We start from the raw sequence: 13,956 nt of genomic DNA, 5'->3' as shown, positions 1-13,956 counted from the left end.
TACCTTAAGAGTGTATCTGTATGTGTATTACAAAGTGGATACATATACACATATATATATATCAAAATACACACACACATATAAAACAGTATAAAACAGGCTGAAACTATGACTGGAGATACATTTCTATATGTCTGAATTTGCATACTGATAATGCAAATTCAGATATATTATTTATTCTATGCCAATGAAACTCAGAAAAAAAATTCATTTTTCTCAGTGCCTTTATGGTTTGCCATATACAATCTGAGTGTTTCATGAGCATTTTGTATTGACACCACTCTAGAAAGTGAACATATATATTTTATAGGAAAATGATGTGATCCAGAAGACTACATTATATTAAATTTTTCTCTTGCTTTGTGGTTCCTAGGGCTTGAATTTTGGTGGTTTAGGTTAAATTAAACTTCTTTTCACAGTGAATTCAAGATGTTGCTGTGAGTCATAAGAATTTTTAAAAAATCTGTGGTGAAGATCAATGCAAGTCAGAAACATTTCCAAATTGCTGTTGTTTATCTTGCTTCTTTCCCTGGATGCTGTTCATAGCTACATGAATTGAAGCAGGAATTCTTTGGTAAAAAAACTGAAACCTCCATAACCAGGAGATAGGAAAATAGAAGACGATGAATGATGGGAGAGGTATTGTAAAGGGAAATTTTTCATGGTGTTGGAGGTGGAGTTCAGAGCAACGCCTTTTAATTCAATGGAAAAATTAAAAACCAGTCAAATTCAGGTGCAGTTGGAGGTGGAGATCAGGTAGGTACATGAGACAACAGGAATAAGGGTGAGCTGTTCTTCTGCAGCTGAAAAGCTTGAAATTCTCCAAAGAGATTTCCTGTCTTGATAGTGAGAGGTGAGTACACTTACATCAGAGGAAAAGTTCACGATATTTTGAGGGTGTTGAACTGAAGAAAATAATAGAAAACCTCTGGAAATTTCACTTACTTCAGTTGTTTACATATTCTATATTAACTTCCCTTTGCAAACCTAGTATTCAAAAAGTGAGAGTTCAGTTTAAATGAGAAATCACCTTTTTTTTAACTTAAAAAGGAGTCTTTTGTTTGAGATGTCACTGCAGTATAATTTATCCTGCATTTATTATAATGTGCATTCAGTCACATTTCATTTTTTACTTCCGAGAGTTAATTAGTGTTTTAAAGTCTTTTGTATACTTACTCCCCCATGGCTGGATAATTACATTTTATAATGAATAATCTCTGAGTTTTGATTGGCTACCCTGGCTTTCATAGTTTAACAGATAATCCTGAAAATAGAAAGCACACGATTCCCGTACTTTAGGAAAAAAAATTAGTTTCACCTATTTTAGCCATCTGAGAGCTAAGTGTCTTATCTACCCTTCTTGACAAGGCACCTCCTGTGACTGAGGACAGGTAGATAATGGATGGAACAGTTTGCCTCCATCACCATCTCCTTTCACTCCTGAATCACAGCATCACGGGGGAGAAGACCCTGCTGTCTAATGGAGAAAGATCAGTAGTCTTCAACAGCAAAATCATATAACTATCATATCATTTTACCCACTAGTCATGAAAAGGACCTTTAGCTTCTTCAGGTTCTTGTTGACTACAGCTCAGGTATTCTCTGAAAATACTGAAACCTTTAATTGTCTGTACACATCTTGAGCACGTAGTTAAATGCTTGCTAGAATATCTTCCTAAAATAAGGACATGCAAGCATATATTTAAGTGTGGGGTTTTTCTGGTTTAAGGTCCAGGGTGGAAGTGCTGTGTTTTTTGCAGAGCTGCCTCTCAGAACTAGAGAACAGTTTATTTCTTGCCCAAAGAAGGGAAGCCTGATTTTGGGCACGTCTCAAGAGGCAGCCATGCAGGGGGCAATGCTCTGTGCAGTTCTGCACTGAGAGGCGCTGTGCCAGATGTTATATATGATCACAATCTGTGTGAGGTAGATGTAGTTCCTCGCCTGAGACTGGCCAAGGCTTTTTTTTAGTGGCCTTTGGCTCTCATCAGAGTAGTGGTGATGGGCTGTGATCTGTCCATCTGCAAATGGGGTTGTTTATATTAAAAGTACTTCAAGGAGAAATTATAAATAGGCTTAGGCAAACCAACAGCAGTTTTCTTCAGTATTATTGCTTTTATTCATGTGAAAGCTACAGGTCTCATTGAGTACTGTTACTGCCTTTGTGTGATCCATAGAACTTATTGAAAATACTGATAGCTGAAAATTATTTAAATGAATGGGTTGAGACAGGAATTTTTAATTTGTTTCATTGTGAAATCATTTTATCATTGTTAAAATGTTAAGTATACATTTATTTTTTGATGGAAATGCTTAGGCATTTATTTTAGTTCTTTTCCTGGAGAAAATTAAATTATTAATTTAATGTAATTTAAAATTAAATTTTTTAATTAAAACAGTTTCTCTTTAACATATTTTTATAGGAGAATTAAAAAAAATGAATATTTAGATTTAAAATGTTTTTAAAAAGGTTTACAAATCTGAGTGGTACCCTTATCTTAAAAAAATGTATCACCATGCAAAGAGAACCAACTACTTCAGCCTTCATTTTCGAGTTGTTTTGTGTTCTTAGAGTTGTGGAGAAGTCCAGCTTACTTCAAACCACACTTTATGCTCTAGAGGGACTATAAAGTTTTACATTTAGTTGCTTCACCTTCATTTTTTTCTTATTTTAATAATTGTTTTAGTGGATTATTCTTTGGCAAATGAACTAATTAAAAAGCAATATATTGATAATACTGCTTATTCAAGTTCTACATTTTACTTTTTATTAGTAAACTTTGACAAAATTTAAAAAGGACTGTAGTGTGGGTTTTGAGTTTTTTTATTTACTGGTAACCACATACTCAACCAACAGCTGTAAAGTGATGAAGACCTTAGGAGGGATTGTGAGGCTGAAACACCCTTACTTTTAAAAAACATGCCAGTTTGTGTCATAAAAAAAATTTACTTCCAAATCTTGTTTTTACTTAAACTTGTATCACCATAGATACAAAAATGTTACATGGCAGAATATGTTTACACACAAAAGGGATAAAACTAAATAAAGAAAATAAAAGAATCAGTGTGGAGAACTCTGCCTCTATTGTAGCCAAACATCAAATTGTTCACCACAGTAAAGAGATGATCCTCTGTTTCCAGTGCTTCATCCAGTGTCCTTTAAGCAGTGAAAACCCACACCAATTTTCCAGCAGGAAGTGCAAAAAATGTTCATGTTCACAAAAGTACTACAGTGTGAATAACAAGGTCTTGACAGAATTAACTCCTAGAACAATATAGCAGATTATCCTCAAAGACAGTGCATGTGTTTCTCCCACACAAATTTATTTTCTTCAGATGAGAGCGGAATAATTTTATCTTCTTAAAATTTCACCTTCTTATTTTATTACTTTCAAATACCAATTATGTGCATAGTTCCTGTATAAAAAATTTCTGACATGACTTTTACCCATGGTACACAAGAGCTTTTGCACTTGCTGAAGCTTATGCTCTTTGCATAATGAAAAAAAATTGCAGTCTTTTTAAAATAATGATCTCTTGTACTGAAGAAAATGTAATTAATATAATTCTGACTTATTCTAAATTAAAAATTATTTTAAGCTATTTCAAACTTATGTCTCCAAAACTTTAGTACTTGGTCAAAAAGATACCCAAGCAAAATTACCATTTTTTATTACCTATTCTCTGGCACATAATTTTTCAAGTTTATTGATTCTTAGTCCACTTTAAAATTGTTACAGCTTCCATAATTCATGCTATTTTATTAGGAAAAAAGAGTTTTCTTTGTATCTAAACCCACATATGGATCTTTTTTTATCAATTAAATTTTGAATAATGCTTATTGCATTTTCATAATACAATACAGACTGCTTTCTGGCTTGAATAGAGAGAGTGTGGGGATCTTCAGAGGAGATCTGGGGGCATTCTCACTGTTCCAGAGCAAATAAGTGTTAAGTATCATGAACAAAGTGAAATGTTTTAACAAGGGCATTTTTAGCGTGATGCTCTCCTGCCACAGTAATGATCAGCAAAAACCTCACATATATGACAGCGTCTCTGGAAAGAGCCTCAGCACTTTGTGCCAATTCATGTGAATATTGACATGTTCACATCTGACACACGGTGGGACTGGGCCCTCCTTGCCAAAGCGGGCAATCAGAAGTTGGGTCCCAAGTGGGTTTCTCACACCCCAGTGGGTACAGCCACCAAGGATGACCCATGAATATGCAGCACTTATTCTGTATTTTAAGAGGTTGTGTGCTTCTTTTTGGCAGGACTAGAAATCCATGCAAGAGGATTCTGCTTTTGATTTTGTTCATGGTTTCTACACAGAGGGCTTTATCACCTTTCTGCTATCTTTGCCATGAAGCTGCTAAAAGTTCTAGTCAGAATTGCACAGGAGCGGCACAATGCTTTTCTGCTGCTGCTTCACAAAGACTGCAATGGAAACTTCCTATGTAAAATCAGCTCTAACACTGAAATCAGGAGCTGACATATGAAAAGCCTGTTACTTTTTTGCTCATTGCAGGGGGATTGGACTAGACAACCTTTAAAGGTCACTTCTAACTCAAATTATTCTATTACTCTATGATTTTAAGATTTTATGTACTGAGTGAGGTGTTTGGGAAATTTTTTTCTTTTAATTTAGATAAATAATGATCTTTATTTTTTTTTTTTCCATAGGGGTAGAAGGACAGAAAGAGCTGCTTATTTTTTTCATGTTTAAACAATAGGAATAGTTATTCATTATTTCCGAGCTTTTGTTCATCTTTTACTATCCAGCCCATCTTAGCACCCACTGGATTACAATCTTAAAATAATTGTAAGACTCTTGAAAAATGTTGTGTTCCAAAGCAAATTCTAGAAAGCTATTATATCAAAGCCAAACAAATAATTAAATGAATCATTACTTGCCACCTTGCACTCAATGCAGTGTTACTGCATAATAAAATCATCTGAGTGGAAGGAGAAATAATAAATCCAGAGAGAAATCAAGTCTATATGCTTGAAACTACTAGAATTCATTTGAATAGAAACAAAAGCAAGAAGGAATGATGGTGGTGATCAATATCAGCCTAGAAAATGTCTTTTATTACACCTATCCTTGCTGCTGTATTGCCTTTGCACAACAATTCGTGATTTGAGCCTGCACAAATCCAGCAGCTGGACTCCTCCAGGAGATCATTTTCTTCTACTGCTGCTACTGAAATCTCGGCCTTTAGCCTCAAGATCAGAGAAAAATAAGAAAGTATTACCATGCAAACAAAAGAGGCATGAGATGGGGAGTTACAGCAGCTGAACTCTGAATCCTTCTTCCTAACATGCTTGCTCTTAAAACCAACTTTTTATTTTGTCCCTCTGTACTAACAAGGCCATCTGAGGAGTGGTAGGGTAATGGTCACAGCTCTTAATGACTTGGTAGGACTAGGGGTGCTTGATGTCTTCCAAACCAAGTTCACAGACAATGGAATTTCAGGCCCCTGAGCACAAGAAGAGAAAAAATTCCTGATGCTGTAAGGCACTCTGCAGTCCTGGTCATGGAGCAGGATGAGGCCATAGCTCCAGTTTCTCATCTTCAACCTTGTAACAATGCAGCAGGAGGCTTACAAATATTGCTTTTGAAGCAGATGTTGGAAAACTGCCACTTTGCCTCTGACCTGCACTGGGCCTATCACAGCCTCTTTATTTCCCACCAGGTTATTACCCATCTCCTGCAGGAGAGGCAGCGCTGGGCCCTGCAGAGGGAGAAGAGGCAGCTCCAGCAGCACCTGCTGGGGGCGAGGCGGGAGGGCAGGGTCACCAGGGAAAACAGCAAGGGACTAGACAGTAACTCCTGGCATCAATCTCTGCGATGGAAGCGAAAGTTCTCTTGCTTTGCATCCAGCTGACAAACAGGAGTTTTCAGTTGGCTCTCCCTCAGCTCATAATGGAGGGAGATATATTGAGACTGAACAGAACCGAGATTAAAAATTAGGTACTTGAACATCTAATAATGGCAAGGAAGTTTCTAGGTATCTGAAATGATGCTTTGTATTTGTAAAGTATCTTACCAAACCCAGGCATTTCTTTCTCACAATGGAAACCTGAACTAGTGCAGGCATGCTGTAATTTCCATTCAATAATTGCCATAAGCAGTGCTTCCAATGACACAAAATCAAGGTATGTATGGTTGAGGTTTGCACAAGGTCGAGCAAAAGCTGATTAGCTAAGTTTTCAATGGTTTCATTTTAACAGAATGGTGCAAAATGACATGTAAAACATATAACATTATGTGGTCTATTGAGTTATAAGTGGTATTTCTTAGTCCTGCAGCTGTCACAACCATTGCCATAGCCCCAAGCTACAGACATATTAACTTAGAGTTCCAAGAGTGGATAAGACATGTTGTACAGCTCCAACAGGATTTGTGGAATATAAGCACCACAGGGATAGCACGTATGTTGTCATAGTACTTATCAATAAGAGGAAACATTTGTCCATTTTGACAGTGGTGAATGGAAAGGCATGGGAAAAAACAGTATGTGGCAGGAGATAAAGAGTAGGTGCACTCTGAAATTAATTAGCAACATAATTAATTTGATCAGCCATTAAACTGGAAACATATATAAGAAAAATGAACTCTTTCTAAGAAAAAAGATTATACACATCCAAGCCTTAATTTTTAGCTGCTGTAATTTTACACAGTAAATATTTGAATAATAAGAAGTACTGTAATATTCTGGATACTTAGTTGCAAAGTAAGAACGATTTCATAATATCAAGAACGGAATATAATTTTAATAATAGGAAAAAAAATCAGAAATATGAATAAAGGAAGGGTTTGCCAAGTTATTTGCCAGTGACTATCAGTGAAATACAGAAAACACTTGCATGTAGAAACAAAGTGAACCATTTCCAGCATACTTCTGTTCTGGATAATTTCACATTTGCCTGAATAAGTTATTATTATTAGGCTCCCTCTGGTTTGAAAAATGTGTTTCAGCTGTCAGATTGTGTCGAAAGGCAGCCATTCAATCCTTTGTTTTTAGCCCCAAATTACACTTGACATTTATTGTTAAACTCAAGGTGCCTCCTTACAAAACCGATTCACATTGTAATTGTGCATTTTCTACTAACTAATCAATAGATAAGCAGTTTACATGGCCTTTGGCTTCTAGTTCAGTCACTAGCTTTTAACAAAAATCACTGCCTTGGAAGCAACAAAGACCTTTAAAGGGATTGAAAGAGTCATATACAATTAAGCTTTTCTGCTTATATATTTATGCTTTTATACCAGAACACAGAGAAAAAAATTAAATCTGCAGGGATTTTGCCTCTTTTATTTTAAAAAACCCTCCTGTTCTCAGTTTATGTATTTTCTTTACTCATGGACAAAGAGGTTCTATGCTATTTGGCAAGAGAGAGCTAGGAAAAAGACAGAAATCAGTGGAATGCTTGTAGAAAATGTAGTAGTGGTAACACCTCTTTGTAATTCTTTAGACATTTTGGAATTTAATCCTTGCTGAAAATTAATGGTTTTGTACTGGGAGGTTGGCTAGGATCCATTGGCTGCAGATGCAGAGTTGATGACCACTTCCTACCTCTTGTTTGTGGCCCCTAGGAAATTGCTGTGTGACAGTGCACCAAAATTCTAAAGATATATCCTTGATAAGAGTGGAAGAAGAGAGAGAAAAGATGATTCACATTCTCATGTTTTGTATTTACAATTGCTGACAGAAGACCAAAGAAATCTGTCTTTCATACTCAGTGAAGACTGCAGAGCACTGTACTGCTGGTAAGTTGTACTATGTCACATTCATGATATTTTCAAATAAAAATATTATTTCTCATGCACCAAAGTTAGGTGAGATATCCACCTACAATGTATTTGATATCTACCGGAATTACTGACTTTAAGAGAGCCTTCTGCATGAATTGTGGAGTAGCAGCATTTAATAATATCCTCAGTGTGAGGGTGGAAATAGTTTCCATGAGTCAACAAATAAGTACTATTGTACCCTTCAGAAAGACAAAATGCTTGACAATATCTGCTTGATATCAGTAGAAAGCTGAAGCTTTCATACACATGAGATGAATAAAAGCAGGTAGGTAAAGGGAGACATTGAATTAAAGAGCTGACTCAGTTTGTGAAGAGGATACTTAGATGTCCTGTTTCAGGTCTGGGAAGCCTCAAGTATCTACTGCCTGGAGAGATCCAAGATTAGGGGAACACACACCCTTTTAAGTTTCACTCTCTGTGGCTCCCTTCCTGTGATAAAATTTAGAGTGTACCTTCATGGCATCTGCAGATTCATCTGCAAAGGCAAAATGTTGTAAGTTGGACATTGGAGCAGTGAACACAAAAGTTCTTTCTGTGTGCTCTTTCTTTCCCCATGGCTTTGCAGTGCTGTCCAGGCTCATTCATTCAGTGGTCCAATTTAGGACCTTTTTTTCTTTTTATTAAAATCTTCAAAGATCTTTCTGCCTTGCAGTCTGTACACTTGACACATTAGACACAATATAAGTAGCTCTTGGAGACCAAAGGCTCTCATGCTCCATAAATTCTTTTGAGACTTGTTACCATCTGTCAATCATGAGCCTGATAAATCTTCCTACTTAAGGCAGTTTAGAACTTTTCAGTAGGTCACTTGAGCTTACAGCATCTTTTAAAAAATTGCCTGAAAGGAAAAAATGTTGATGAAAAGCAGAAGACAAATAACTTTCATTCCAGTGGGTGTTTTTTAAGTAGTTTTTTTCTGTCCCAGTGTCTGTCTTGAAGCCACTGGGCATCCACTGGGCATATGCTTCTTAATAACTGATGTAGACACTGTTGTCCACGGTCTTGTTTTTCAAGCTGCCAAATTCTGCACTCTAAGTGTGGTCTAACAAAGAAGGCAAATGCTGATTTAAGATGGATCAACAAACCAGAATGTGTCCATGAATGGATTTTACATTATTTAACAGAAGCATCAAGTCTCCACCCTATTGAGTTAAGGAAAAGCTAAGTCATGTTAAACAGGAAACTAAGGGTGATATCAATTACCCAGTAAAGTCTTTTTCTCCTTGTTCCAGCCAGAGGTTCAAGGTGACAGGTAATTGTGCACATAATTATTACTGGTGAAAACTGAGTACATGGAGATTTATGTGACTGCAAGATATATTTCATCTTTAACCATCAAAGCTTTTGATAAATATGCAACCAGTTTTCTGTCTGTTAATTGTATAAAACTTTGGACATGCTTTGAGTAAGAGTAAAACCTGATATTTCTGCATTACAAAAGCAGAAACAAACACTTTCATATTTGACTTGCTCAGTGTACTACAGAAATGATACCAGTAAAACACATTTGAAAACCTGGAATCACTGAGAACAGATAATGAATAATTTCTGTCTCAAGTGATTTCAGGTGATGACCCTGCTAAAACAAGAGCCTGACAGAGCACAGCTTGCTGCAGTGTCATAAAAAACCTAAAAATGTCTGCAGTGGAAACAATCATCATCTCATAAAGACAATGTGGTAAATTTTATGTAGAAAAATGTGTATAAAAGCTCAGGGTTATTATTAACAAAATGACTGACAAGTTCTTTTTATCTTCTCTTCCCTCCTGGAACCACAGTCACGCTGTGTCATTGGTTAGAGGTGAAAACCAAATAGCTAGAACTAACTATCAAGGAAGTATAAGTACTTTTGGCTACTTCTGTCATTCAAATAAACCCTGACTAATTACACAACCAAATGATTCAGTTGCATATCAACAAGAAAACACAGACCTTTCCCTTATCTGGGAGGTGGTTGAGATGTGCACAGCATCACATCAGAATACCTCTGGGGCTTCCACATAACAGCTTACAAGTAAGCAAGGATCCTTTCTGAGCTCAAGAAATCCTAGAAACTAATCAAAATCCTCTTGCTTTGAGGTAAAAAATACATCCATCTTTCTTTTTTCTAAGTACTTTGGTAATTAATTTTAAGAAAATCTAACTTGAAACAATAATTCATTTGTATTTCAGGAATATTGTATGTAGTTGCAATGATTCAGAGTGAATCTTTTGCTCTGCAAAACAATTAGATATTGTGAGGCTTTGTTTTGCCTTAGAAATGTAAATTTTGCAGAAATATGTTGACATGTTTAGCATTGTAACAATGTGTCCTAGTTTTGATTTGGAAAATTATTTGAGCAATGAAAAAAACTGGAAATTGGCATATAGAGCAACAAGAGCTGAAAATTATATTATTTTTGTTAAAGGGACAAAATAAGCCTCCTGTAGCTTTACATCATTCTGAGCCTTGGAGTGTGGGGTTTTTTGTAATACTTAAGCAAATATTCATCTGCAAATAGGGATTTCATTACACTGTTTTCCTACTAAGAAATGGAAATAGGTATAGGAGTTATGAGCTCCCCTAAAAGTTGGGATAATGTAGTATCTATGGGTGAAAGAGTGGGGAATTTAGGCCAAAAATCCATTAAATGTTGCATCCCTCTGGTTCCTAGAGAAGGAGTTGTGCTATCTTTTCCTTGCACCTTGTCTCAGTTCAGATGGCTAATTCTTTGTTGTTAAAGTGCTGGCTGCTCTTGTATCCTTTCCCTTCTTTCAAACTCTCGGCTTAGCTGCAGGACTGGTTGGACAGAGCTGTTTCAGTGGTTTTGGGCTGTGGCAGCTGATGTTCCAGCCGTGGGGATGGGAGAGTGCCACTTTCTTCCTAGGCATGGGCTGAGTCTCTGCCAGCTCGCAGCTGTGGCATATGCTCCTGACCTGAAGGGCTTGTAATTGGCTTTGGGATTCACAGTAGCAGGTATTGCCATGAGCAGTAGTCCTGTCTTGTCAGAGGGTGGTGTCTGTGGTCTGGTGTGCTGCTGTTGCTGATGACTGGGATTCTTCAGCTTGTGATTTTCTTGGAAAAAACACCATTAATTAGGTAAAGAAACCATCAAAGGTTTTTGCTTATGAAGGTGAGGCATCGTGGTGTGCATTTAACCCTCTGCATCAGAGGACACACATCATTCACCCTCATTAAGACTCCCACAGCATTTGCTAAGAGTGAATAAAAGCACTAAAGCTTGGTCCTTCTCCAGCTGCATGCTGACATTAAATGTTGTCAAGACAGGCTCAAAGGTTAGACAACATTTCTGCCTACTGTGATGTATTGATCTCGTTTTTATGTTGTTAAAGTAATTAAAATTATGTCTGTGACAGTTTGTAAAGTCTCTCAGTTATAGAAATGAACTGTCTTTAGAGAAATAAACAGTCCTGTAAGAAGGAGAAGCAATGAAAAAGAACACGAGTCAGAAAGAAAATTATATTCATTTTCACAAATTGAATTATCTGAAATAACTGCTAACAATTATAGACAGCCATTCTTCATTCCAAATGGCAGCAAAGGTACTGAAGCAAACTTACATACTTGTGCTTTTTTGGATGACTATTTGACATACTCATAAATAAAAGACATTTCACATTCTGGATTATGATATCTTGCAGCATCCAGAAACTCGCCAGTGGAAGGGGAGGAGGGGCAGGTTAATTGCAGGAGTTGGAGGAACTGAAAAGCTGCACTCCTGTGATGGACAAGATGATTTAGCACATATTTTCTCAAATGGCTGCCCAATAGCTTGACTATTTACTATTATCCTTCAAAATTACCATACAATTTTACTGTACTTATAGAATATCCAATTGTGCTTTCAGATATTTTTGTGCTCATAAGATAAATTTAGATGGAAGCAAAATCTCTGCTTGTATAAATTGCAAATGCAAGTACATGTTTGTTGGGTTATATGTCAGGTGACTGCTAGAGTTATCTCATGCAGTTACTGGACTTGTTCATGAAACCTAGGAGATAAATTTCTGTATTACCATAAAACAATGGGCTGTTCAGATGGCAAAATCAAAGAAATAAAGAAAAAAAAACTACCCTGTTTTTTAAAGTTTGAATGCTTTACATACAGACAATATATTTCAATCTTGCATTCTGTGATTATCAAAAATTTGTATTACAATTTTTTCAGGCATAGTATGCTCCTCAATACAGGAGAGACATGGAGCTCCTGGGGAGGGTCCAGTGGAGAGCTTTGAAGATGATTGTATTGGGTCAGGGTGAGCTGAAGTTCATTTTCTCTTCACAGTGCTCCCTGTGCTGAGCTTTGCATTGATAACCGGAAAGGTGTTGATAACCCACCAGCATGTGGGCTGCTGCTGAGCAGTGCTGGCACAGCATCAGGGCTCTTTCTCCAACTTCCCTTCCCCTCATCAAGGGGCTGTGGATGGGCAAGACCCTGGGAGGGGACACAATCAGGCCAGCTGACCAAAACTGTCCCAAGGGCTACTGCTTACCATATGGCATCAGCTGGGATGTGAAAGATAAGGAAAGGAGGATGAAGGGGAAGCATTTATTATTCACAACATTTGCCTTCTGGAGAAACTGCTACATGTGCTGAGGCCCTGCTTCCTGGGAGGTAGCCAGACATGACTTGACAATGGGAAGTTTTACAAAAGGAGAGAATTTTGTCATTCTCCCAGCAAAGTAAGAATTCTATTAAAAAAAAATCCCCCCCACCACATAGGAGGGGTAGAGAGAGTGCAAATGGTTAAGAAACAGGATCCTAAGAAGCAAAGTAATTAGCAGGTACTCCCAGGTGCTACAAGAACCTTCTTTTTCAATGTCTGTTCTTACTTCCTTACAAATGGCAAACTCACATTATCAAATGAAAATACAAATAAACAAACTGGAAGCAAATTTTATGACTGCCTGATTGTTCTTCCTAAAATGTCTTTATTCCAGGAGAAAAGTAAATCAGTATATTAAATACAGGTATAGGAAATAAATATCTAGTAACATTGTGGAAGAAAAATGCTATATCAGATCAGAAGGAAGACGGGTATCTGACTGCCATTAGAAACAGAAAAGACATCTGAGAGGCAAGGACATATCCAAAAGTATTCATGAGCAGCAGAAATCATCAGTGAAAGGTGAAAAGCTTTCAAATGTTCATGATTATGAAAAATATTTGATCTTTGAAAGCAATGAATATGATGACTGCAATGAGAGTATCTGATAGTTCTTCTGACATAAAATCCTTAGTCAAGAAAGTTTTCCTGGTAAAGAACATTTTGTTGCTCTTGTTTTACTTTTCAGCTCCAAGATAATGTTAAAAATAGTGAGTCTCACTATAACTAGTGATCACACTTTCTCAGTCCATGATAGTTATGCATTACCTTCTTATTGCAGTTAAAAAGTAATAATAAAAGAAGTAAAGTACAAAAAAGAAAGGCAGATCACGGTTATTTTCAACATTACTTGCTACTTCCTGTTCCTGGGAGAATTCCTCCCTATTGCCTGTCCCATTCTATCAAATGTCTCAACTTCTTTTCTTAACTTGGGTGTCACAATTTGTTTTCCTCAAGAACCTTCTTTATCTTATTAATGGCTTCCCTGTTTATAGAAGAGTACAGCTAAGCCACGAAATGCAGTCTCTCCTGAAGAGACGGGGGTTTACCAATTGATCCAGGCTTTCAGAGCAGGGAGGGTGCAACCTCCTGAAGCCAGGGAGTGTGCTGAATGTGAGCCTGCACTGAAGTGCTGACAAGGCAGGGGAAACTCAGACCCAGGACAGTCGCATCGTAAGCATCTAGATTCAAAAGACATTCTGCCTGTGTATCATTTAAATGAAGCCTCAATCTTTGCATCTCCAGGTAAATTGAATTATGTCTTTCAATTATGTCTTGGTAATAATGTCTTGCAAAAGAAGAGACTGTATGGTGGAGAAAAACAACAAAAAAATCTTTATCATCTTCAGCCTATATTCATTACACATTGTTGGGAAAGATGTGAATATGTCTTTCTGAAAACAGGAGAGATTTCCTGCCAGGAGACTTAGTGATGAGTTGAAGTCCTTAATACAAGCAATAGTAGTTTAAACTAATATGTAATGCAGTGTTAGGAAATCTGTTGCTGTAATTATAAGATTTTTCTTCTCTGC

Source organism: Ammospiza nelsoni, chromosome 3 (genome assembly GCF_027579445.1).
Source record: "Ammospiza nelsoni isolate bAmmNel1 chromosome 3, bAmmNel1.pri, whole genome shotgun sequence".
NCBI lineage: Eukaryota > Metazoa > Chordata > Aves > Passeriformes > Passerellidae > Ammospiza > Ammospiza nelsoni.
This window is presented reverse-complemented; position numbering follows the sequence as displayed.